The sequence below is a fragment of the Symphalangus syndactylus genome, chromosome 3, assembly GCF_028878055.3.
Source record: "Symphalangus syndactylus isolate Jambi chromosome 3, NHGRI_mSymSyn1-v2.1_pri, whole genome shotgun sequence".
NCBI classification, from domain to species: Eukaryota; Metazoa; Chordata; class Mammalia; order Primates; family Hylobatidae; genus Symphalangus; species Symphalangus syndactylus.
In genome coordinates this window covers 144045368-144071957 of record NC_072425.2, presented here as the reverse complement: position 1 = coordinate 144071957, position 26590 = coordinate 144045368, and the positions used below count along the sequence as shown (strand labels likewise).

The 26590-nt window shown below is 42.8% G+C and overlaps 2 long non-coding RNA genes across 7 annotated transcripts in view; both read right to left on the bottom strand.

The window, feature by feature from the left end:
- Positions 1–94: 94 nt before the first annotated feature.
- Positions 95–15504, bottom strand: LOC134736136 (uncharacterized). The gene is made up of 5 exons (XR_010119898.1): positions 15427–15504; positions 14796–14884; positions 7022–7146; positions 1724–1909; positions 95–267 (listed from the first exon to the last, which is right to left on the bottom strand). It is a non-coding gene; the product is annotated as an uncharacterized lncRNA (long non-coding RNA).
- Positions 15505–21469: 5965 nt separating this feature from the next.
- LOC129478430 (uncharacterized) overlaps positions 21470–26590 on the bottom strand; it is an 87700-nt gene continuing 82579 nt past the window's right edge. For all 6 annotated transcript variants that reach the window (XR_010119892.1, XR_008656431.2, XR_010119891.1 and 3 more), the window contains 2 exons: positions 22363–22537; positions 21470–21695 (listed from right to left, as the gene is read on the bottom strand). This is a non-coding gene — a long non-coding RNA (uncharacterized lncRNA). The remainder of the gene's footprint in view (positions 21696–22362; positions 22538–26590) is intronic.

Below are 26590 nucleotides of genomic sequence, written 5' to 3'. Positions count from 1 at the left end.
GCTATCAGGCACATCTCTGGGATGTGGGAGGAAATCGAAGTACCCAGAGAAAACCCTTGCAGACATGGGGAGAATGTGCCAACTCCACCCAGGATGGATTTCAACATTATAACAAAATGATATTGAAAGAAACAACATTATTCTAGGACCTGCTGTACATCCTCCCTCTCCTTGTAAGTAAGTTGCACTCCCCTGAGTTCATTTGGCCACACATGGATTTGAGTTTCCTTCAGTGTCCATCTTCTTTCCATGTGTCTATTCCAGGAGCTGTGGTGTCAGAACAGGGAGACTAGGTACTTCTGTCCTCAGGAAACTCATTTCTTCAAAAAAAAACAAAAACAAAACAAAACAAAACATTATAGCTGGGTGTGGGGGCTCACGCCTGTGATCCCAGCACTTTGGGAGGCCGAGGCAGGAGGATCACTTGAGGTCAGGATTTCAAGACCATCCTGGCCAACATGGTGAGACTCTGTCTCTACTAAAAATACAAAAATTACCCAGGCATGGCGGGCATGGTGGTGCATGCCTGTAGTCCCAGCTACTTGGGAGACTGAGGCAAGAGAATCACTTGAACCTCGGAGGCAGAGGTTGCAGGGAGCTGCAATCATGCCACTGCACTCCAGCCTGGGCGACAGAGCAAGACTCTGTCTCAAAAAATAAAAAAGTAAATAAATAAAAAATAAGTAAAATATATCGTTTTTATGTCCCAGTGCAAAGCACTATGCTAGACCCAATGAGAGATAAAAGTGGAGAAGCAAGTGTTAGAAAGATCCCTTCTAAATGACAGAAACCAGGGAAGTGATCTTTGAGCTGTGCTTAAAGACTAGGAAGAATTTTAATAGGCAAAGATGAAAAGAGAGGGAGAGAAATAACAGAGGAAAAGAGTAGGCAAGCAATTTAAAGTCATATTTGGGGCTCCGTATAGTAAGCCAGACTGAAGGCTTCATGTGAGTAATTATACACCGTTAATGCCTGAATTATGTCAATAGATGGATCTTGGATTATTTGCGTGACTGATAAAACAGCAATAAACCTATTTATATTTTATGGAAAATTTGTACCATTTAAAAAGCCTTCAAAGAATTAACTTGGTTGCAGAACAATGCACAAAATCAAATTAGAATTTAAAACACAATCACATATACACACAAATTGTAATTGTCCTATAAAAGAAAGAATTGATTTGTCAGCAATTGTTCCTAATTAGACAAGTCCACTTCGCTGTCTGGCTACCCAGCTGGCAAACATAATAATCTTCACACATCTACACTTTGCAAAAATGAACTACGGTTCATTTTAAATCTCCCAGTTTGTTTTGGAAGCATATACACACACCCTTTTGGATATAATGAGATACATTCTGAATGATAAACATCAGTTGATTAATGTATGCAGAGATTCAGTTTAATAACAGTTTCACAAAAAAATTATGACTATTGTTAAATCTTAATAAATGTTTTAAATAATAAATTGGCCTGTATTAACGGCTAGCTATTAGCTCTCCTACTTGTTATTATCTATTAACGTAACTCTTTAGATTTAATACGGTATTTATCATTGTTTATTTTCACAGTTGTTGCTTAGAACCAGTAATGCATTTTCCTTCCTCCAGATTCTCAGAATTCTTTTCTAATATTAACCGTGACTTCTCTCTTTTTCTAAACCTCTGATGACCTCCACCCAAACACAGCTGCACAACTGGGCTTCTTCAATGAATACTTACTCAAATAAAGAATCTGCTTGCAGAATTCTGCCCAGACTCTCTTTCTAGGCCACGGCTTTGACTTGGTTTCTATTTCAGTGACGCTTCAGAACAGGCTGCAATCAGTGTCTCCGCGGGGGTGACAGGTACCTGTCGGAGGGTCTTCTTGCACGGACTCACCATAAATGTGAACTCCTCTCCCCAGTCCTGTTTTAATAACCAGGAAACTGAAGGGTGCATCTAATGAGAAAGCGTCTGAGGCATCTGGGCACAGAAGTGGTCAACACCACACACCTCCCATGGTGCCAGGCTGCAGCCCCCTGCTGGCACATCTTTCCCACCTGAACCCTCAGAACAGGTCCTGGCCCCTTTAAGGGCCTCCAGTGAAAATTCAATAATTGTCTCCGTGGAAAGTACGAGTTCCCCCCAGTGCAGCATGATAAATCACGGATAATAATAGCTCTTTCCAAAATAATCCTTAGGCAGAAGCAAAATCCAACTGAGAAGGTTGTTCAGAGTCAAAACGTGGGACCTAGATCTGCCGTTTATTTAGCTCTATAAATACATTGACTGTTTCCTTTGTCACCGCTGTTGACATAATGTATTATTATTACTATTCAGCTATTATTCCCTTAATGCCTATATTTTTGTCTCTCTATTTCCTGCTAGGCCTTCATTCAATGGGTTGACCGTCCACTTTTAACCCTCAGTCTTCAGTTCTAAGCCTCTCCCCTTTTACCACCAAGAGTCAGTACCATACTTTAGGGAGATTTCTAGAAACAACATCCTAGTGTGAGTGGAAGAGATCCAAGATTCTAAATTTTGCTGATTTTCTCTCCAGGGTGGCAGGAATATCTAGAGGTAGATTTTTTTTCCCCAGGCATAATCCCCATAATATTTGTTCTGTCATTTTCACAGTGTAAGAACAAATGGAACTTTTTATGTCTGTACACAGGGACCCTCAGAATGACACCCAGCACTGTTCGAAGTGGAACTTGTCATGTTGAATTGCCTGGGACTGGTTATAGTGTGATTCAATTGGCAGAGATATGGAAGTTTTTCCAAAAGAGTAAGTAGACAGTGATTCATTATCCTGTTCACATTCATGATCCTTAGTGGATGCCTTAGCACTCGCTGGAAAACCTGGCAGCCCATCCCGGGCCCCTGCATCTTCTACATTGCTGCACATAAAATCCCGCCTATAATCTCAAGTATAGCTACCCATTGCTGAGTACTTAAAGCATTGAGTACTTAAAGCTTTAAACCTAGGTTTCCAAGACCCCAGGTTATTACCTCACCCACAAGTTCATGCCTTTCTTCTTTTCAATTTATGGAGAAAACCCAAATCATAATTCTATTTTAAAAGATCATAAGACAGATTGTTTCGTTTTCCTTCTTTAGAGTGTAATTATTCCTAATTCCACAATTACTTTGCAAAATGACAGTGTAATGATTAAAAGCACTCTCTTTTAGCAAATTTTTCTTACCACCAAACTCTATAAAAATTTAACTTCCTCCAAAAATTATGATGTTGTTGGGTAGTTTTTATTAGACAATTTTGGGACTTGAAAATTCTTTTCGACTAGTTCTCCTATACTCCAGCACATATATAGTTATGACTAATTGCCTCTCTGCACATTCCCCTTTTCTCTGGAAGGAAAGAAATAGTTTTGGGAAAAATAAGAACAGTGGGAAAAGCAGGGAGGGGCCCTTTTCTTTGTTAATTGTACGGGGCTGACTGCATGTCTAGTGTACAGTTAGCATTTCAATCAGCACATCTTTTCAAGTTGTGGCTCTGAACAGCTGGAATGTGCTATGAAACATAGGCCAGGATAAAAGGCCATAGCATTGTATAGCTTCAAACCCAGCAATCAATCAATCACATGTACACCTGCACACGCGCACACACACACATTGGGAGGTGGAATTGAACTATCTCAGGGGCTATTATGCTGAATGATATGTGCTTTACAAGCATGTGAGTTGGCAAACCTATGCTCTTGACCTTCTTCAAATGCCAAGTCAGGTCTGAAATCCAAGTCAGAAAAAATGTGGAAAAACAAGTAGCCTGATCGATCAATCAGGTATCTGTCTCCCAGTGACCCCATCATTGATCAGACACACTCACGGTTTGGAAAATCAAGCTGTGAGGTTTAGGTGCGTCACCTAAATGTGAGCCTGTGTTTGAAGATGAGAGATAAGGTTCGGGCCTCAAGACATATGTCCAGAGAGCCCATGGCTGTCAGAGGAGTAGACTTGCTTGGCCATTAGCTTCCTCCCATTACCACAACTGAATCAGCCTCTGTTTGGGGGACAGTTGTTGCAGGTTAAGAACAGAGCTATCCCTGCTTAGCCAATTACAGAGGAAGGCTTGCAGAAAAACACATAGCGTGGCATTTGATGGAGACCAGAGAGATGAATAATTCCTTGTACTTGGGTCTCTTAATTATCTGAGATCCAATGAACTCTGGTTAACCTTCTCTTCATTATTTCTCACCCCTACTTTCTGACTTTAGACACTAGAATTGGGAGCTAAAAACTGAAAGAAGGGCAAGGAGCACATTCTCACACAATTTCCAGAAGAAAGTGCCAGGAAGCTTGTGAAACTTCCATTTTAGCAAGCCTGAGAGGTGGGAATAAGCCTCCCACCACGCGTGTGTGCGTGTGTGTAACTGCGATGAGTTCTTCCTAGACATTAGCTCATGCAGCCTCCCTGTCCCCAGTGAGGCAGGTAAAAAGCTCTGATGCCTATTTCACATGCATTGAATGTCAACAACGGAAGTGTATCCATGCAAACCTCAGAGAAATTCACAGAATTGAGGGAATCGTTTTCCTTGATACTCTAAGATCTCACTGGCAAATATGGATTAAATCCCAACTGTGTGCATCAAATTGTTCTGAGTGAAACTGACATACTGGGAAAATGGGAGATACAGTTTTTCTTCTTGAGGATCTAACGCTCTCAGGTCGGGAAATAAAGCAATATACATATGTAAGGCAATTAGAGAGGAAAATAGGGCAACATGTCTCCATGTATGAGAGTTGGAGCATAGGCAGAAATTGCTGCTGAAATCCCACTGCCACACCTCAGTAGAAGACTGTTGTCCTTTTTTGTTAATGCCACAAATACATTTGATACGTATGGGCTTCTTCAAATGACTGCTGTCATGACTCCTATGAGAGCAAGACTTCCGCGGTTTTCTTTGTGAGACTGTGGAACTGCTCTCCACACTTGATCTCTGTTGGAGTCCTCCAGCCCAAATACCACAAGGACAAACATATGTCCTAGAAATGGCTGGTGACCCTGCAGAGATGCAGTTGGCACCCTGAGATGTTCCCGAGTGGGCAGCTGATGGCCTCCAGTTGGGAGGGCGCGTTTCTTCCCGTGAACTTGCTTGCCTCTGTTCTTCCATTAATGAGTCCATGGGTCAAACGAGGGGCGAAGGTGAAGCGCGACTCCCCGCTGCCCTCAGCCTCCCGCCTTAGGGTTGCGGAGGGGAGCCCACAGGGCCCAGCTTGGCAGGGAGAGGCGTTCCCCCCTGTCTCTCTGTCAAAAAATAAAATAATAATAATAATAATAATGTCGATGATGAAAAACCCATTATGGCTTGAGGGTGAAAACATTTTCATTCTAAAGTCCATGTGAGGCATCAAGGCATCTTCTGATAGAAAATCATGAACTTGCACATCAGGAAGTGCAAAAACTATTTAATCAAAGCCTTAAAGAAGATCAAACCTCATCATAAGATGTTAAATATATATATAATGAAAGCAGATAAGAAGAGTTTTGGGCTGTGTGACCTGAATCTGAAAATCGGAAAAAAAGCCTTTTAGGTTCTTCCACTACAAGGGAAATATGTCATTTTTTTTCTCGCTCAGCAATCCAATTTACTCACTGCAGTGGGTACAAGATAGGACTTAAGCAGCATCGCCAGTCGGATAGCCTGGAGAACCAGAGTGCTCTCACATGTCCCTTGTTCTCCACACAGTTTGTTATTGACTGTCCCTGTTTTCTTATATTGATTAATGTTATTTATGACTTTTAAATGAGAGACAATGAGGAAATTCCACAATATGTGAATGAGTAGGTGTCATGGAAAGAATAAACAAGGTCTAAGAAGGATATGGGGACCCCTCGTTCTGGCTCCTCAAGTGGCTCCAGGGTTCAGGTCTTTGCTCTTAAGACCAGGCCAGGTTCAGTTTCACAGAAGGTAGCTAGAGGGATGCAGGAGCACAAGGAAAGCCTATAGAGAAATCAGGGGGACAACAACACAATGAGGGCAAGGGCAAGGACTCAGGGTGGACCATGGTTTTAATGCCAGTGATGTTTGCATTTGTTACTATCATTAATATGTAAGCGTGATGCTAGGTCATCAATACCATTGCTGGATACTGTGGGTAATGTACAGTGGGGAAATATTAATACCAATAGTTGTCATTGAGCATTTACTATACACCAAGGATGTACTATACACTTTTGTAGGTTATATATAATTCTCTCAACAACTCCTCAAAATAGGCATTGTTTAAACCCATTTTGCCCAAAGTGTCAGAAAAGTGAAGTAACTTGATTGAAGTCATAGGGTTAGAAAGAGCAAGACCTGGAATCCACCTCAGATAAGCATAATTACAGAGGATTTACTCTTTTTTTTTTCTTTTTTCCTTTTTTTTTTTTTTTTTTTTTTTTCTGAGATAGAGTCTAGCTCTGTCGCCCAGGCTGGAGGGCAGTGGTGCAATCTTGGCTCACTGCAACCTCCACCTCCCAGGTTCAAGCAATTCTCCTGCCTCAGTCTCCCGAGTAGCTAGGATTACAGGCTCCTGCCACCACGCAAGGCTAATTTTTGTATTTTTAGTAGAGACGGGGGTTTCACTGTGTTGGCCAAGGTGCTCTTGAATTCCTGACCTCATGATCCACCAGCCTCAGCCTCCCAAAGTGCTGAGATTACAAGCATGAGCCACTGCGCCCGGCTTTACTTTTTTACTTACTAAATAATTCCCACAATTATTTTCAAATATAAGCAAAAAAAAAATTCTATAAATAGCCAAAGAAATCTACAAATTGTGCAGAAAAGTAGTTGTGCTTTCCTGTTTACAGTCTACAGGTAATACTTGGTGTGTGCTTACATTCTCAGGCCCCAGTGGCTGCCATCCATTATCACAAATAACTTATTATCAAATCCATCCCAGAAAAGCCAACGTGAGTAATGGGCAGGGCTTGGCACATTCTGGCTCCCACGGCACTTCCTCATAGAGAAGAGGAAGGGTCAACTAGCAAGTAGGCCACTAGCTGTGGCAGCCACCCTGTCCCTCCTGGCGTACCTCAAGCTCGTTATTCTTTTGTAATGTCTTTTTCCTGCAACATGTTGCCAGATGACTGTTTTTCTGCTGTTTGCTCTCCAGGCTCCCTTGATGAAGGCAGCCACTGTTGTTCGATCAGATTTTACCTGTAAAAAAAATCATGGGGTAATTTCCTTGGCCTCTCATATCCTGCTAGGAATGGCTCTATGTATGGTTTAATGGACAGGCAAGCACATACAATCCAATGAGGTATCAGTGCATATAAGGAATACATACATATATATATATATATACACACACACACACACACGTACATATATAAAAAATACCCATATATGATACGTATTAATAGAATTCATTATTATAGCATAAAAATGTACATTTACATTTACATTTAGATGTGCTAAGGAGATGGAACAATATGGAGGAATCGTAGCCATTCAAAATTATTTGAGGAAGTTTTACTGGTGGAAGAAAATGAGTTATCTGCAGATTTTGAAAGGAGGAGAGAAAAGATAAAATGCATATTCCCACCATGAGAAGTAATCACCAAGTAGTAGTGAATCAGGCTGACTATAGAACATGAGTTTTGATTTATTTACAATTTATCTGAGGACAATAAATAATCCATGTTTTAAAAAAAGAGAACAAAAGTAAAGCAAACAATATAAGACATCCCATAAAATGCACTGCTAAGTTTTGTGTTCTACATGAACTTTTTCTTTCCTACCACCTCCTGGGAGAAAGGACTCCTCTGCTGAGGAAGGAAAGAGACCCAGGACAAACGCTGGGCTTCTGTCCTTCTTTGGCTTCCTTATCTGGCTTCTTCTTAGCCCAGGTCAGACCCAGGAGATCCCTACAGGAGATACACGCAGGGCACATCTTTCTAACCTAATACTTCTTTGGAAGTTATCAATGTACTGACTCCTACCTGGAAAAGGGTGAAAGATGAAAGTAAGAAATGCTACAATATCTGCCTATGCCTCTCTCTCTCTCTCTTGCTCCAACCTGTCATTTCTGACGAAGGGAGTGAAAACAGGTAGTGACAGCCTTTGGAAGGGGAGGATGGTTGCTGACTGGGCTCTGCATTCTGTGAGCAGTGGTGTTTGTCCCTGACGCCTGGGCTCCAGGGAGGATAGGGACCACTGCAACTTTGGGACAGTTCTTCTCACTCTCCTGGGAAATAACTCCTTTTTTATGATGAGCAGATATACCCGAGGGCTCACAGAGCTTTAAAACTTTCATCAAGAAGCCTCCCACTACTTGAGGGAAGTTGCCTTTAATCTTCTCATGTCACACACACATAATCAGACCCACTCAGAGATTATGGATCCAAATCCTACAGAAAGCCATTAGCACACTGGTGATCAGAACGGGGAGCTCTGGATACCACCATATTTACACACATTTCTTATCTTTCTAGGGCTTCTTGCTACTTCCTCATCTCTGCAGCTAGATCTGGCTTGGGAAGAGAAAGCCACCCAGGTTTTCTCAGTACCTCTCTGTATTAAATCCTTCCACATTTGTGATCTCACTTAATCCTTACAACAAGCCTTCAGGGTAGGTAATATTATTATCAGCCTTACTTTATCAAGGAAGAAACTACCTTGCCTAAAATCAAACAGCCAGTAGGGGTTTGAGTCAAGGGCACATCGGTCTGATCCATGCCCCAGACCCCTTCCACCACAGCATGCTGTGAAGACAAAAACTGATGCCAGAACAAAGTTAGCCAAAAGAAAGGCATTGCTGATGTCAGGCAAAGCACTTTGGAAAAGGAATGTCTAGGTAAGTGGGGGTTTGATGAATCAAGCATTCAGCACAGGTCAATTCAGGATTGTGGAGGCAGAACTGGCCCCTGAGCTGAGGGTGTGGCACAGAGCAGAGCGCTCAGCTCCAGTAGGGTCCTAGGGACACTCTGGTGCCCTGTTGAATCACACTGATCCTTCTTTAGCCCAGGGCTCAGGTCTTTGTGCCTTCAGCAAGACAGTGAAGCAGGAAAGCTGGACCTTGATACATCCTTCCACCCAACACACTACCCTCTCTTTCCCCCTCCCATGATTGTTTTAAAGATGCATCCCCAGAAAATTCTTCACCTGTGTTATTTTCATCAATGTTTTATTTTGTTAGATGTAGTTAGTCTTTGTTTCTGCTCTTCTCCTAACCTTCAATCTTTTTTGCATCCTTCTCATCATCGCCCCTTTTGCTTTCTGAAATATCCCCCAACTTCTTGCTCTAATTTCCTATCTATTTTTCTCTTCTGAAATACGAAGGAGAACAAAAGAATAAGAATGGGAGCCATCCTTTGCGTCTTCCTGAATGATTCATTATTTGATTTTTTTTCATTACATTCTTTGAATGAGCTTCGTAAGATCTATGGTAACTAGATACCCTATTTGTGTCAACTGTTCTTTTGATATGTTGGCACTGTCTAAATAAGCATTTCAGAGCATCTTCATTCCCCTGTTTTTGTTTCACAAACCTGGTGGTTGGGTTTCCAGCTAAAGGGAGAAGAGAAGAAAGAAGAGGTTTGCAGAAAGGTCAGACAGGCAGAGAGCAAGCCCTTGTCCAGTCCCTAGCCAGGCCTTTTTGTTTTTTTTTTTTTTGTTCGAGGGGAGGGGGGTATTGGACAACAATTCACTGTTTTTGTGTACACAGACACTTGCACACCCACACGCATTTCAGACTGAGAATATCAGTGTTGGACTGGGACAAAATCATATAGACTAGACCATTCATCTCAGTGATGCAGAAACTAAGACCCAGAGAAGAAAGTAGCTTGTTAAGATCATATAACCAACCAATGGGTAAACTGGAACTAGAATCCAAGCATTCTGACCCCCACATTTCAGAATTTTTTCTACTGACCTGTCTAAAGATGGAGCTCTGAATCTTTCTGACTTCCCTTTTAGTGATCATTTTTGGCTCTATTATCCATGAACTTATCTGAAGTGTTCTGGAAGCTATTTCTGTTCTCAGTGTCATGCTCCCAAGCAAGAGTCTGAAACCACTGAGATGGAGGAAGGTAAGAATGTGAAGGGGTTTATTTTTGTGCATTCTCAGATCCCTGACCTCTTTCCTCCTGAGGGAGTCAGGGGCCTTACAACTTAGGAGAGAGATCTAAAGGTGAAGGACTTTGTTTTGGGAGGGGTTTAAGGGCAGGCCCTTTGTTAGCATTTCCCAGGAAACCAACAATCTTCCTCCCATAGGTAGCATTTGGCAGCAGACACGGATATAAAAGGGACTCTAATCTGACTCTGATCTTGGACGCCTGTCCAGTTCTCACATCGTAACCCTCAGTGAGCTTCGTGTAGAAGAGGCAAGTCAATGGACGTTTCAGCTAGAGCCTGGCTTGCTTCCCCATTCTCATTTCCTCATTACTTCCCGGCAGACTTGGGGCCAAACTGCCAAACTAACCCCTAAATATTGTAGGAACAGACAGTAGAAACCAGCCAGTTCCTTCTCCAGGACAAGATCATGAAAGAGTCAGGAACACAGCCCCAAGGGCCCGGATTCTCAGGCCACCGGAGCAAGCTCTGGCTTTGTTCTGGGAGAGGTTGTCTTTGCCTTAGTCAGCTGCTCAGAACGGAGAGATTTTCAAATGTCTCTTGAAAATCAAAAGTTGGGAAAGGTCTTCCTTTTAATGATCTAGGCCCCCTCCTGTTAATGTTCCAGCAATGTGGCCTTTCATCTTTCCTCAGGTTCAATATAAAAGGGCCCGGATCTGGTGGAGAAATAATAGGAGGAAGGAGATAACTGCAGGACCTGGGGCTGGATTTTTCCCATTTAAACTAGGAAGATACTAGCGACTTGGGAGATTTGCATAATTAAAGGAACCTATCGATGTAAAAACTGGGGTTACTGGGGATGAGAAAGGCCACCTAAGGGGTGTGGGGGGGACAGAAAGAGAGGAGTGCTACAGTAAAGAGAAATGACAGTTGGTGCCATGGGGAAATGAACCAAACTGTTCTCTTTCTTAAGGAAAATTATCATTTCAACTTTGCTCAGTCTTCTCTGTGACCACTCACAGGAAGGAAGGCTCCCAATCTGCATTTACATGGAATGATTTCAGGGAGCGCAGAACAGAGAGTACGCTTTTCACCCCTCCCCCTTCAGGAGAAGGCCATGAATGCCTTAAAATTGATAGCCGTTCTTTGCAAATGCAGAGGGTTATGCTCACCCATTTCCAGTGGCCCTGACAGGCCACAGGCTTCTGTGATTTGGTTTTAGGGATGGAGAAGGTCCTTTGCTCAAAGGAAAGGATTAAATGCTGTCTGGAACTCTACCATTCCATGTAATTGAACTTCTTCCATGTCGCTTTGATCTGTTTTTAAAATACTGATGTCCCAGGAGAAGAGGCAAAGCTCTCAGCTGTTACCAGTCCTCTACATCGAGGTATGATTGGGAGCTTTGAGAAGAATTTTTCATTCCTTTAACAAATACTGTAAAAGCAGCAGCCAGAAGCAGGCATCATATTTGGTTGTGGGGATGCCAGAACGAGGAAAAGTCCTGGCCTAAAGAAGTTCACAGTCAGTGGCTTTTGCTGCTCAGGGAAAGGGAAGGGGCGCCAAGTGGAGAAACAGACAATTTGAGCTCTGTGGAAGGATGGAAGGAGCAAAAACAGGAAGCAGAAGAGCACCGAAGATAGGCTTTTTTTTTTTTTTTTTTTTTTTTTTCCCCGAGATGAGGTTGTTATGTTGCCCAGGCTGGTCTCAAAGTTCTGGGTTCAAGCAATCCTCCCACCTTGGCCTCCCCAAAGTGCTGGGATTAAAGGCATAAGCCACCACACCTAGCTGGAAGATACACTTCTATGACATTTCTGTGCTTTTCCATTTGTGTCGCAAGCTGGTCCCATTTCTGATAAATGGCTCCCTGTTTGACTTCCGAGGATATAAAGCACCTCTGTCCTTATCCCTGCTGCCACTTGAGACAGAGAAAGGCAGAAGGGGAAAGGAACTATAAACATATACCAGGATTTTTTTTTCCCCTAAATTTCCTCCACTCCCACCCCTCAGGGCTGCTTTGCTGCTAAAAGCAGAGTCCTGTCCTCTTATGAAAATCTCCATTTTGCTTGGTCAGCATTAGAAGGACTGAGGACTGTGCCTTTTTATTAAAATTATTTCTATTTCTGACAGTCCCCTAGGTGGGTCACAGGACAGGCGCCTCCATCCAGGGCTGACTGATGGTCCTCCTGCTGCCTGTTCTGCCTTCATAATTACTTCTAGAGCTGCCACATGACAGCCTGCACAGCCTAGGAGCCAGGCACCCCAAAAACCCTCCAAGTGTCCGCTGGAAATGCATAGAAAGACCTTGAAGGTGAGGGTGAGTGAGGGCTTATGGAGAGAGGCACAAGCCTCTCTTTCACAGAGAGGGTCCGTGTGAAAGAACCCTGGGGATCCTCCCATCCTGGGCTTCCAGAAGAGATGAATCAGGGCCCACAGCAGCACATCTTAGCAACACCAGCTTCTCATGTCCCTGCATTGGCCCCATAGGAGAGCTCCTTATTCCATGTCTTTTGAGAGATGTATTCTGAGTTCTGGCTTTGCTGTACAGGACTTAGAAACTTCCAGAGGTGTTAGACTCTTCCATGGGAAAAAGCTCCTTGTCAGGGGATGGCAGAATGTTGGCACCAAGAGTCCACTTGGAATGTCCCAGGAAGGTTGCTGTCCTTTCCCCTGTCTAGTGGGGCATTGCAAGAACTGAGGGGTTTGCAAGAACTGAGGAGTTGCCAGGTAGATCAGTAGAATTTTGGAAGAGTCAGCCTTATTTTAGAGCAGCCAACCTTTTTGGCACCAGGGACCAGTTTTGTGGAAGACAGTTTTTCTATGGACTGGTGTGGTGGTGATGGTTGGCGGGGAGGGGTCAATGGTTTCAGGATGATTCAATTGCATTACATTTATTATGCACTTTATTTCTATTATTGCTACATTGTAATATATAATGAAATAATGATACAACTCATCATAACGTAGAGTCAGTGTGAGCCCTGAGCTTGTTTTCCTGCAACTAGATGGTCCCATCTGGGGGTGATGGGACACAGTGACAGATCACTGGACATTAGATTCTTATAAGGAGCAGGCAACCTAGATCCCTGGCTTGCATGGTTCACAATTGGGTTTGAGCTCCTATGAGAATCTAATGTCCCTGTTGATCTGATAGGAGGCAGAGCTCAGGCAGTAATGCAAGTGATAGGGACCTGCTGTAAATTCAGATGAAGCTTCACTGCTTGCCCACCTGCCACTCACCTCCTGCAGTGCAGCCTGGTTCCTAACAGGCCATGGACCGGTACCAGTTCATGGCCCCAAGGGGTTGGAGATCCCTGTTTTAGAAGCATAATGGAGCTTCTGAAGCAGCTTTTCTTGAAGAAAGGCATTTTTCAGAGATGCTTCTCCTACAAGTCATCTCTATCTTGACACAGGTGCCAGAAACCCATGGCCATGAGCCGACAGTGTTTACTCACTTATTCATCCATCGGTTTGTGTTGAGCAAGTCTGAACCAACTATGTGGGTCCAGTGGGGGATGCAGAGATAAACAGGATGAAGATCCTGCCCCCTAGTAGTTTACTACCTAACAGAAGCCGTGAAATCACCGTCTCCCTCCTGGAGCTGATCTTCATAGAGCAAGCTCTGGGCACTGTCCTTCCTGCTTCACAGATATTATGTCCTGACTCCAGGCAGATCCGCAGGGCAGGAACGGAGTGGCCCAGGGTTGCACTGTTTGCCAACACTAAGGTTGGAAGCTGGTTCTCTGCCCAAAGAGCTCTTGCTCCTAGCCATCACTGAACCCAGACAGTGAGGTAGGAGTGGAATCAGGTGTCCACAGAGAGATGTGCCCATTCAGAGAAAAGACCTGTCACTCGTCACTTCTGCTGCCACAGCCTCTGTCAGAGGGCTTTGGAGAGCTGTTTCTGGCTGCTCCACCAAAAGCACCTGGCAGCTTTCCTGGGCCAGCTTACGAACAGGGACAAAAAGACACGCCATTTGGATTGGCCCCTGTGTCCAAGAACAGGACATATTTTTCACTCCCTGGCTTCCCAAATACCCCAAGCTCTCTGCCTCCTAGAGGTGAGATAAACATTTTAACTGGGGGAGGCCTTAGAGAGAACCTAGTCAAGTTATTCACTCGCATCCCCTAGTTCACAGGGAAGGAGATTGAGACTCAGGTGAGCTCACCATGGGCCATAGTCAGAGGCAAGGCAGGACCTCTAGCCCTGGGTCCTGGGCCCCAACCCTCTGCTAACCCCCATCTGGAGCTCACCAGAGAAGTCTTAATGCAAAGTCAGACATCTCAAGAGACGGGAGTGACTGGCTTTTGTGTGTGCTATCTACTAAGTCAAACTGGGCAACAAGCAGTGATTCCGGGGTCTGAGCTCTTATCAATCTTGCCTCTTCTCAAGCCTGACACTTGCTAAACACCAGATTCTGAAAACTCCCACTTAAAGGAAATCTCCCTCGGCTGATTAGCTCTCTGCTTTATCCTAACCAACAGCCTTTATTGAACACACTCTGCTAAGCTAAAGGTCTCTAGAGAATTGATTGTACAATCCTTGCTCTCCTAGTCACAGCCTGGGTCTCTGGGAACACCTGGACTGGAATTCTCCTAGATGGTCTGGCTTCCACTTTCCCTCTTCTCAGCCCCATCAATGAACATGCAGCAATGAGCACCCGGGCATATTTTGAAACTAGCCGGATCTGGCAATCTGGAGAGTGTGTCTGTAACATGAGCTCCCCACTGCCACCAGTTTCCTGAATGAGGACTCAGGGCCATGCTAGTTTTGATTTGGAGAGAATGCCTTACCTGGGGTCATCTTCTCAGCAGGAGATGTTGTGGAAACAGCAGGCGCCATGACATGAGGGGATGGCTGGGGTGGAGATAACAGCCCCGACCTGAAGAGCAAGCGGGAAATTTACAGGCCTGTGAGTCTGGTGCCTGATTCAGCAGAAGCCCTTTATTTTATTACACCCGGTGAAATTCAATCATTCCCAGGGAAGGCCTGTACCTGGGAAGGCGGAGATTCACGCTCTGGTTAAGTTAGGATTAAGTTGCTGATTTCAGCAAATGAAAATTAATGACAGCTGCTTCTCTCATTTGCGGGGGCGGGGGCACCTGCCGAGGTAACTCAGCCTCCCCAGTGTCAGGATGAGGGCTTGGATAAGTTCTTGGGGCAGGTGATGCCATTTGGATGCTTTAGGGCACCTCGCCCTTACCTCGTGGACTCTGACATTTCAAAGGGTGAGTTTCCTGCTGGGGCTTATTTTCTTCCTGAGTCAGCACAGAAGGGAGATGAGGGTTGCAGACTCGGGTTTCTCAGGAACTCTCCCCCTAGGGCTATCTTGCAGACTTTTGCACAGGTGGCAAATCACTTAACATGTACTTAGGCATCACCGTTTTCTTTGTGTAAAGCTTGGAAACATCTCCTGCCACCTACCCCGCTGCAAGGGTTTGTGCAGTCTTTGTTTATTCCTGCTCAGGACAGGAAGGAAGACGGCTGCTCTCCTTAGGGGTGGTATAAATTTTGGTCTTCAGGTATCTCCATCTGAAATGCAAATACAACTCAGGCCAATGCCTCATCAGTCAACACATTAGCCTGGCTTAATAACAATCAACTGAGACAAAAAATGAAGCTCAGCATCCACAATAATGATATTAGCTATCATCTATTGAATAATTACTATGTACCAGGTGCTATGCTAAGCTCTCTACAAACAATATCTTTCTTTCCTTTTTTTCTTTCCTTTTAATCCTCACACAGCTCTGAGGCAGGTATTCCATTTTACATTCAGAAAGGTTTAGCAATGCATCCAGAGTTACACACCAAGTAAATGCAGAATCCGGAGTCCAACCCAGGCGGTCAGACTCCCTCACCCTTTGCTACAGGTGCTTAGGGTTGCAGCAAAAATTAGGAGAAAGAAACAGAAGAGGAAGGGAGATTTTGCTTCAAGGGGAGATGGGAAGGAACAAAAAAGAGCTTGATGTGGTTGAACAATTAATGTCCTTAGAGTCACACAGACCCTTGTTGATACCTCAAATGGAAAAAGTCCTCTCTGCTCTGTGGGAGCTTACGCTGTAATTCACTTGTCTCTGATTGTCACTTCCCTTATCATGGTCCCCTTTTCCCTTAGCACTACAGCGGGTGGCTCAAAAACACCCCTGCTGCTGGCCCCACATCAATGCTGTGAAGCAAATGTTATATTATTCCATTTTTTTAAACAAGGATCCTGAGATTAACCTGGGATAATTAACAGGCTAATAGTTACCCGGAAAGTGAGGAATAGATTTATCATAATGATAAAATGCATTCAAGACCGGTGTCAAGCAACGGCAGACCTCAATCCACTCTTTCTGGTCTCTCCCTTAGCTTGCTTGCTTTCTTTCTTTTTTTCTTTATTGAGGTATAATTGACACATAAACCTCTGCATAAGGGTTACTTTCCTTGGAAGCCTCCCTGACCTTTCACCTCTTTTTACTCTCTTCTAAAAAGCTCATGGTATATTTCACACTGTATTTTAGTACCCACTCAATTCTACCTTTAGAGTCAGGGAATGAGTCTTCTCTACTGTTATGCATTCTGGACCTCATGAACATTAAATGAATGAATGAATGAATGAATGAGCTTACAATGAGAACTAAAATAACATGGGACACAGAAGACATTGAAGAGATTAGCACCATTCACTCCCTTGGCAAGAGGTCAGCCTCAATGGAATCACTGCTGAGTGACTCCAGAAGGTGAAATAACAGCCACCTAGGACAAAGAGACTATTAAAAGATATTTCCCAGTGTTGGAGACTCCGGCTTTTGGTCTAGGGCAGAATTGTCCAGTGACAATGGGGTGCTCAAAATGTGGAGCTTCTCAAAGGCAGACAGCATCTTCTTCAACCTTGCACTTCCCAGTCATGGGTGAATGTTAAGTTGACCTGAAGAGGTGGCATTCCTCCTGAGTCATTGTACGTGCCCACCAGGATGCTAACCTCATTCTGAACCAGTGCTGAGGCCATGGCAGCAGAGGCGAGTGACCACAGCTCAGCTGTGACAAGAATAACTACAGCCCAGCCAGATGGTAAAGAGCAGGTGAGTTTGTGGGAAGGATCTGATCCATGGAGCCATCAGCCCTAGGACCTGACACTTTCTGAAAAGGAACGGCCTACAAATAGCATCCCAGGAAGGTAAGGGGGAGGTAAGTGGGGATGGAGGGACAGGACAGAGACATGCTCTGTTACCACTGCCCTTATGCAAGAGTCCCTGTTATCTTCACAACAACAGAGTGCAATGGTTAATGTTATGTTTCAGCTTTTTTAATTTTAGTGCCAATTATACCAGTTATTATTTATTCAGCCTAACCTTTGCACCTCGCACTACAGTGGGTGGCTCAAAAACTTCCACTGCTAGGCCCTGCAGCAATGCCATGAAGCAAATATTTATATTATTCTTTTCTACAAATGAAAATCCTGGGATTAAGCTGGGATAATTAACAGGCTGATGGTTACCCAGAAAGTCAGGAATGGAGGCGTCAGAATGATAAAATGAATTCAGGACCAGTGTCAAGCGATGGCAGACCTCTTTTCACTCCTCCTGGTCTCTCCCTTCACTTTCTTTTTTTAAATGTCCAGCTTTATTGAGGTATATTTGACACATAAAATTTGTATATATTCAAAGTGTACAGCATGATGAGGTGATATACATATACATTGTGTAATTATTACCACAATCAAATTAACACTTTCATCACCACACATAGTTATCGTGTGTGTGTGTGTGTGCGTGTGTGTGTGTGCACGTGCACACATATAGGACACTTAGGACATACTATCTTAACAAATTTCAAATAAAGAGTATTGTATTGTTAACTATAGTCAACAAGCTATACATTAGATCCTCAGAACTTATGCATCTTATAGCTGAAGGTACTTGCCCTTTAACCCACTTCTCTTCCCTTTTTCCCCAAACCCCAGGCCCTAGTGATCACCATTTACTCTCCTTTTGAGGGTTTGACTTTTTTTTTTTTGGATTCCTTATGTATTAACTTGACTAGGCTAAGGAATGCCAAGATAGGTGGAAAAACATTATCTCTGGGTATACCTGTGACAGTGTTTCCAGAAGAGATTAGCGTTTAAATAAATAAACTAAGCAAAGAAGATCTGCCCCCACCAATGTAGGCAAGCATTATCTATTCCTTAAAGGGCCTGAATAGGACAGAAAAGCAAAAGAAGGGTGAGTTTGCTCTCTCTCTCCTTCAGCTGGGATGTCCATCTTATCCTGCCCCCCGACAGTGGCACTCCTGGCCTTTGGGCTTCAACTGAGCTGCACCACTGGCTTTCATGGGCCTCCAGTTTGCAGACAACAGATCATGGGACTTTTCCGCCTCCATAATCATGTGAGCTAACCCCTCATAATAAATCTCCTATGGGTGTCATTTCTCAGGAGAACCCTAACTAATAAACAGAACAACCACTTAAGGACCAATTCCTCCTCTTCAACTTCGTTTCCCTCCCAAATCACTCCTGCTATCCTCCCAGCTAGTTTATCTCCACATCATATGCATCCCCTCAATTACTCCACAAAGAAATATGTGGTGGAAATACCAAGAAAATGAGTAAAGCAGAGATTGCTATGTGTCTCCCACTGATCTGAGCTCTCACCAGAACCACGAGAGGTAGGTGCTATCATTCTCCCCATTTTACAGATAAGGAAATCGAGACTCACAGAGGTTAAGTAATTTGCCCAAGGTCTTTCAGGTGAGGAAGCTTGGAATCAAACCTAGGTGGTCTGGCTTGAGAGTCTGTGTCCATGAGGGAGAGGAGGAGAGGGCAGGGAAGGGGAAAGGGATGTCGTGTAAAGAGGAAAATGAGAATGCTGGTGAGCAGGCAGAGTGGGTCCCAGGAAAGACACTCTTTACCCTCAGCCTGTCATTTGCATACATCTGTTTCTCGCACCAGCTAGTGTGTTGCTTCTTAGGGAGCATGATGTCAGATGTGTTCTCTCCACCTGCAAGGCAGCAAATGACGTACTCTGTCCTCCAGGTAAATGTAAAACCTATTCCCTCACCTGTCAAGATCAGTGGGTAGAGATGCCTGGCTGCCAGTCTACATATGCGTTCCACAGAGCATGCTGGAAGTGAGCTCAGGCATTGAGCCTCCCAGTACTTACCTTTCTCCTCTGTACACACACACACACACACACACACACCCCTCCCACCTTAGGGCTCTGCCACAAACATCAGCTGGAAATGGCAAGGGTCACCCTGTGTCACGAGGACAACCTTCCTTCCTGTGTCCCTTCCTCACCCGCATTGCCTTTTGACAACCAGGCAGATATATTTCAAATCACTTTTGGTTTTTACTGAACAAAGAAAAAAAATGTCCCTGTCATTGTTCACTGTGCTGTTGCTTCCTCCTATTAGCTCTGCTAAGATGCACCCAAAGAAAAGAAAATACAAGTGCATACAATTAGCAATGGAAATTATTAATAGGAGCAAGAGATTCAATCCATTCTACAAGTAATTCTGTAGTGATTTTAGTAATTGATAGTAATTAAACACTAATTAATTCATTTCCTAACTAATGTATTTACTTTATTTATGGGTATTCACTTCAATTACACTTGTTTGCATTCCTTGGGTTAAGTAATACAAATTTACTCTCTTTTCTGAAAATATTTATTTGGGCTTCTTTAAGTCATTCTTTGAGAGTGTGTGAGAACAAAGACTAATTGCTTTGAATTGCAGCTAAGCACATTGATTTCTCACTTTGGAATGTGGAGCTAATGAAAAGTGAGCTTTTCTGACTTCTCAGTTGGGCCTTATCTTCTTTTCCCTCATTCTGGTCCAGCTGTCTGGCAAACAGTCTCTCAGCTTTTTTTTTTTTTTTTTTTTTCCAGAAAAGATCTGGGAATATGTTGCACGTGGACCTGGAACATCAGGGAATAACAGCCCCGCCTTTGGGCCTCACTTGAAATAAGCAGGATGAGCCCAGAGAGACATGGCAGACATGTGTCTGTTCTTTGGGTTGAGTGGTCATTAGCTATTTCAGTAAGACTCCCAAGACTGGAAGCAAAGCGCTGAGGGCCACCCAGCCTGCTTATCTCTCCCTATTGGCCATGTGGTCTGTCTTCAGACACTGCTCCTGAAGGGCACTCTTGATATTTCACCTCTGAGCAGCTCCAACTCTTAGAAATCCTTCCTCACACTGAGCCTACATCTATCACTTTAAGATGATCTTCCTCCCTGCCCAGCCCCACCCCGACCTGCTCTACTCATAGGGCCACAGAGAGTAAGTCCAATCTCTAATCCAAAGACCAGCCTGTTTGACACCTCACAATTTACATGGTGGCACCAGGCACTCCAATTTGTTTAAGTATTTTCATGTAGAATATTTTATTCTACAGCATCCTGTTTGCTGAAGGAACTCCAGCCTATTTGCATCCTCCCTAAAAGATCTGACTGGCAACGAAAAATAGAAATGACCTCTTTCAGTCAAGACTCTGTATTTCCATTAATGACTGCATTAACTTGGGTTGTTCATATAACAATAACTCCTTTGAGTTTTTAGCAACAGGCAGTGTGATGAGCGTTCCTGATCTGTTATGAATAATGGATAAGTCAAAAGTATAAAAGAGACTCTAGGTTACAGAAAAAGTTTAGAAATTCTAGCCTGGACATCAGCTCTACACAAAGTAGTTCCTCCATTTGGCCCATTTTGCCTTCCTTTTAAAAAAAATTGAAATATTTAATTGATAAATAAAGATGGAATATATCCAAGGTGTACAATGTGATGATTTGATATACATACACATTGTGTAATGAATGCCACAATCAAATTCATTAACACATCCGTCATCACCCATACTGTATAGTAGAGCGCCAGAACTCGTTTATCTTATAACTTAAAGTTTGTACCCTTTAACCAACATCTCCTCAATTATCCCAAGCCCGTGACAACCACTATTCTACTCTCTGCTTCTATGAGTTTGACTTTTTTAGATTCCACATGTAAGTGAGATCGTGTGGTTTTTGTCTTCCTGTATCTAGCTTACTTCACTTAGTATGATGTCCTCTGGGTTCATTAATGTCTTCAGAAATGACAGGATTTCCTCCGTTTTTATGTCTGAATAATATTCCACTGTATATATGTACCATGATTTCTTTATCCATTCATTTGTTGATGGACACTTCGATTGCTCCCATATCTTGGCTATTACAAAAAAGGATGCAATGGATATGGGGTGCAAATATCTATTTGAGATACTGATTTCATTTCCTTTGATTATGTGTCCAGAAGAGGGATTGATGGATCATTTGGCAATTTTATTTTTAATTTTTTGAGAATCCTTCATATTGCCTTTTATAGTGGCTTTACCAACTTACATTCCCAACAAGAGTGTGCAAAGATTTTATTTTCTCCTTACCCTCACCAACACTTCTTTCTTGTCTACTTGATAACAGCCATCCTATACAGCATGAGGTGATACTTTATTGTGGCTTTGACTCACATTTCCCTGATTATAAGTGAGACTGAGCATAATTTGTTTTATAAAAATTATGTTCCACCTCAGACTGCCCAGGAGCAAAATTGGTCAGGGGCCAACAACAGGCAGAAAACCTGCAGGATGAGGGTGGAAAATATGCCTACAGTCGCGATGGATTCTTTTGGCAGCAATGTTGTCCTTTCATTGTGCAAGACTCCAATTCTCCCCTTCATCCTGAGAAGAGAAGGAAGACAAGGTAAGAGAGCAGTGACTGAAACAAGAAGGGACAGGAAAATTGGGGGTGGGTCTGTCTTCTGGGAAGTCCTGAGATGAATGTCTGTGAAAAGTACATGGCAATGATAAAAGAGGAGATCTCATATATACTTAATACCTACACCTCGGGGGCCTCCCCATAATGCCAAGTTCACATGCATCATTTTTTTTTCACTGTGGGGCAGTGGAAGGGCTAATTGGTCTGGATGAAGAGACAATGAGAAATGAAGGCTCTGCAGCAGGCTCATTGCTCATTCACTGGCCTCTGTAGCTACTGGGGTCCGTGCATCTGATGCCAGAGCCTTACCAGAGGAAGGGAGTGGAAGGCCAGGGAAGGAGAAGTCAGAGGCTTGGGCCAGGAACTGTCCAGCCAGGAAAGTGCTGAATCAGCCCTCACCTCTCAACACAGAGGGTCCATGGAAGCTGCTGCCAGGACCTAACCTTTGGAAATACACCTTTCTAAGGTGGGTAGGAAGTGGTGGAAATAGCCACACAACCAAATTATGACAGAGTCATAACTGAAGTTTAAGCTGCTAAAAGAGTTATGTTGGAGAACGGAGTGGGCCACAGTGATGGAAGAAAGCCCCATTCTAGGCCTAGGGAAACACACGTTCTTGATAGAGGATACCTGGATACACAAAGCAGCAGGATGGCAGGAGTGATCATAATTTCCTTCTGTGGTTGATGGAGCTTCTTCTCCATTCGGAAGACAGTCCTTGACTTCCGATTTCCTTATTATTGCTTGGCCCCATAGAAATTACTTCCATTGTATAAAATAACTCCTGCCTGGCTATCTTTTGAAGCTGCAAAAAGAAGGATTTTCAACTATGTAGAAGTGAATGTAGCAGTAATAAAGATGTGTGTGCATTTTAATAAAAATCATGTGTGTGTGCATGTGCACACCATCTACAGATACACAAATGTGTGTGGTTTGGTCTTATCAGCATTCAGTGTAGAATTTGCATCTGCTAATCAGTTCAGGATCCAGAAAAGTAGCTTTTGATAGAAGAATTCCATTCCTAGCCAGCCGGCTGTGAAATACTGTACCTGTTCCATAAAGACAGGCCTGTTTTCATCCCTTACACACACACACACACACACACACACACACAATCATGTGACCCAGGCATGCCACAAGGGAAATCAGCTAAGAATTCTCATGACAAAGCCCCTGAAGAGGGAAAAAAAATCAAGGTTCTTTGAATTTAGTTTTTTTATGAACTAAAATGAGGTTTCAGCACCAGAATCTTTAACATGTTGTTTTATAATTAAGGAAGGCAGGAAGGCAGGCAAGGTGAGGGGAGGGAGGGAAAGAGTGGGAGGAAAAATGGGAGGAATGCAGTCACAGAGGAGTGTGCCTCATTCAATAACTGTTAAATGAAAAATAATAATTATAGGAATAAAGTGCGCATGACCAACATATAGGCCAAATCATCTCATCCTCTTTGCCTCTCTCATCATCTTTGGAGGAGTGGCATTTAAATATTGACTGGAGTTACATCCCCTGAGCCATCCCTCACTGGGATTGGGTTCTGAGAGTGTAATGTTAACTAAACTTTAAGGAAATGAGAGCCTGAAAGAGAAACGAAATCAAATGCAGTATAATAGAGAAAAGTGATGAAACACTATTAAGAATTAAGTCCATTATCCTATTTGTTGCTAAGGAGGATTCTTTGCCTTGGTTTCTTGTCCCAAGTTAGTTCCTCTCCACATTCAATATGAGTTGTGTATTTGACTAAATTTAGGTAAGGAGATTCCTAACCCAGAAAAATAAGCAGAACACAGTCTATCCTATTTAAAAAGAATAATTCAAATGGGTAATAAAGTGCCATCCCCACCATTCGGTATAGTATATGCTGGAACAAACCAAATACTCTGACCAGCCTTCTGCTCAAAATGCGTTTCATAATCAAGAGGCTAATTACTGAAAGGCCCTCATTGACATGAGGAAGAACTGGAGAAAAGCAAGTCACCTAGTAATTCCACACCTATTGAAAGACTCGAGGCCTAAAATGAAGCAAGATTTGCTGAATACACCACACAGAATCAAATCAAGGTTCAGAAACCAAGCTCAGGGTTTAAGGAATCAAAATAACCATCAAGAAAACATTTTGTTGGATATCCATTTGTTCTGATATATGATGATTCTTCTTACTGCTGTCTCCTGATTGACAACTTCATCCCATTTCTTTTCTCGTCCTACTTATATAATACCTTCCCCCTCAAAACACTCAGATTTACACCCACAGGCATGCATGTGCTTGTGCGCATGTAAACATACCATCTTCATGCACAAAACCAGCTGCTTCTCTTCATGTATTTCTCTTCTATCTATGTTTGACACTATCAATCATCCTCCCCTCCTTGGTTACTGAGACACTATCTCTCTTCTGTTTTCTTCCAACTATGTGTGAAATTGAATATACCAGTAATCATAATATGTGTTAATTTTAGTCTAAACTGTATATGTGTGTGTGTGTGTGTGTGTGTGTGTGTTCATGCACAGGCTAGCTAGAGACAATATACAGATGTGTTTCTACCTCTTTGTTCTCCTTCCTCTTTTCCCTCATCCTGAATATAGATATTTCACTCTGCCACCCCTTTAATCCTTCCTCTGTATCTTTTCTCATAACAACGCATTCACTTTTAAGGCTTGCATTAGCCCCTCTGTAAATATGATCGTCAAATTTAGCTCTAGTTCTGAAATCAGTCGCGAGTGCCACTTCCAAACGTTCAATTATTTGCTGAAGTTTTCCATCTAAATGTTCCCACCAGCACGGTAAACTCAACACATGCCAAACTAAACTCACCTTTCATCCTTTACCCCAATCAAAAAAGAAATAAGCTTTCCAGGCTGTGTTCCTTATGTGTGTTATGACATCTTCATCATCTCAAGCCCCAAACCCTCATCATCATCTTTCCCTTTTTTGAGCTTTGTCAATGTTGGGTCATTCATATTTCCTTTACCTACCTCTGCCACCACCCTAATTCACACAATCCTTATTCATCATCTGGATTACTGTAGTAGCCTCTTAACTACTTTTGATGCCTCTAGTCTTCTACGTCTCTAATTTGTTTTACAGATCTCTACAAAGTGATCTTCCTAAAGCACTACTCTGATTATCTTACTCATCTGTCTCAAAAACATCCCTTCTCCTGATACACAAGATCCAAAATTTAAGCTTCCTTAATTTGAACCCAGAGTTCCCCACAATCTAACATAGACAGATTACATCTATCACCCTCCCTTCACCCAGCCCAGGTGTTTTGGCTAGGCTGAACTGCTTGCCGTTCACTATATATCAGCATTTCCAGGTATGTGCCATTGTCCCTCGGGTTCACTCAACCTGGAGAGCAGTGTCCATTTCCACAGGTTCAAATACTTTGCTCAAATTCCATCTCCTCCTAGGAGTTATCCCTGATATCCAGCTGAAAGCAAGGTTATATCCCTCTGCTCTCATTTTATTTATTCCTTTCCTGACCCTAATCATTTTCTTGTTTTTTTCAACTTTTATTTTAGATTCAGTGGGTACATGTGCAGGTTTTTTACCTGGACATATTAAGTGATGTTGAGGTTTGGGGTACACATGATCCCGTTACCCAGATACTGCGCATAGTACCCACTAGTTAGTTTTGCAACCTTTTGCCCATCTTGCCCTCCCCCTTCTCATAGTCCCCAGTTTCTGTTGTTGCCATATTTGTGTCCATGGGTACCCAATGTTTAGCTCCTTCTTATAAGGGAGAATATGTGTATTTGGTTTCCTGTTCCTGCGTTAATTCACTTAGGATAATAGCCTCCAGCTGCATTCATGTTGCTGCAAAGGACATATTTCATTTTTATGGCTGCATAGTATTCCATGATGTATATGCACCACATTCTCCTTATTACATCATCGATTGGCACCTAGGTTGATTTAATGATTTTGCTATTGTGAATAGTGTAGTGATGAACATATAAGTGCATGTGTCTTTTTGGTATAAATAATTGTTTTGTTTTGGATATATACTCAGTAATGGGATTGCTAGGTCAAATGGTTGTTCTAAGTTATTTGAGAAATCTCCAAACTGCTTTTCACAGTGGCCAAACTAATTTACATTCCCACCAACAATGTATAAGCATTCCCTTTTCTCCACTGCCTCACCAGAATATATTGTTTTTAGATCAGTGTTTGAGATAGATCTTGCTCTGTCACCCAGGCTGAGTGCAGTGGCATGAACGTGGCTCACTGCAGCCTTGACCTCCTGGACTCAAGCAACTTTCCTGTCTCAGCCTCTTGTGTAGCTTGGACTATAGGTATGTGCCACCACATCTGGCTATTTTTTGGTCAATTTTTATCTTTTTTTTTTTTGGAAAGATGAAGTCTCATCATGTTGCCCAGGTTGGTTTTGAACTTCTGGACTCAAGTGACCCTCCTGCCTCTGCCTTCCAAAGTGCTGGGTTTATAGGCATGAGCCACTGCACCTGGCCTTGACTTTTCAATAATAACCATTCTGACTGGTATGAAATAATATCTCATTGAGATTTTGATTTGTGTTCCTCTGATGATTAGTGATGTACAGCATTTTTTCATATGTTTGTTAGCCACTTGTATGTCTTCTTTTCAGAAGTGTCTGTTCATGTCATATGCCCATTTTTCAATGATGTTATTTGTTTTTATGCTTGTTGAATTGTTTAAGTTCCTTATAGATTCAGGATGTTAGACTTTTGTCAGATGCATAGTTTGCAAGTATTCTCTCTCATTCTTTAGGTTGTCTATTCTGTTAATAGTTTCTTTTGATGTGCAGAAGTTCTTTTGTTTACTTGGGTACCACTTTTCAATTTTTGTTTTCACTGGAATTACTTTTGAGAACTTAGA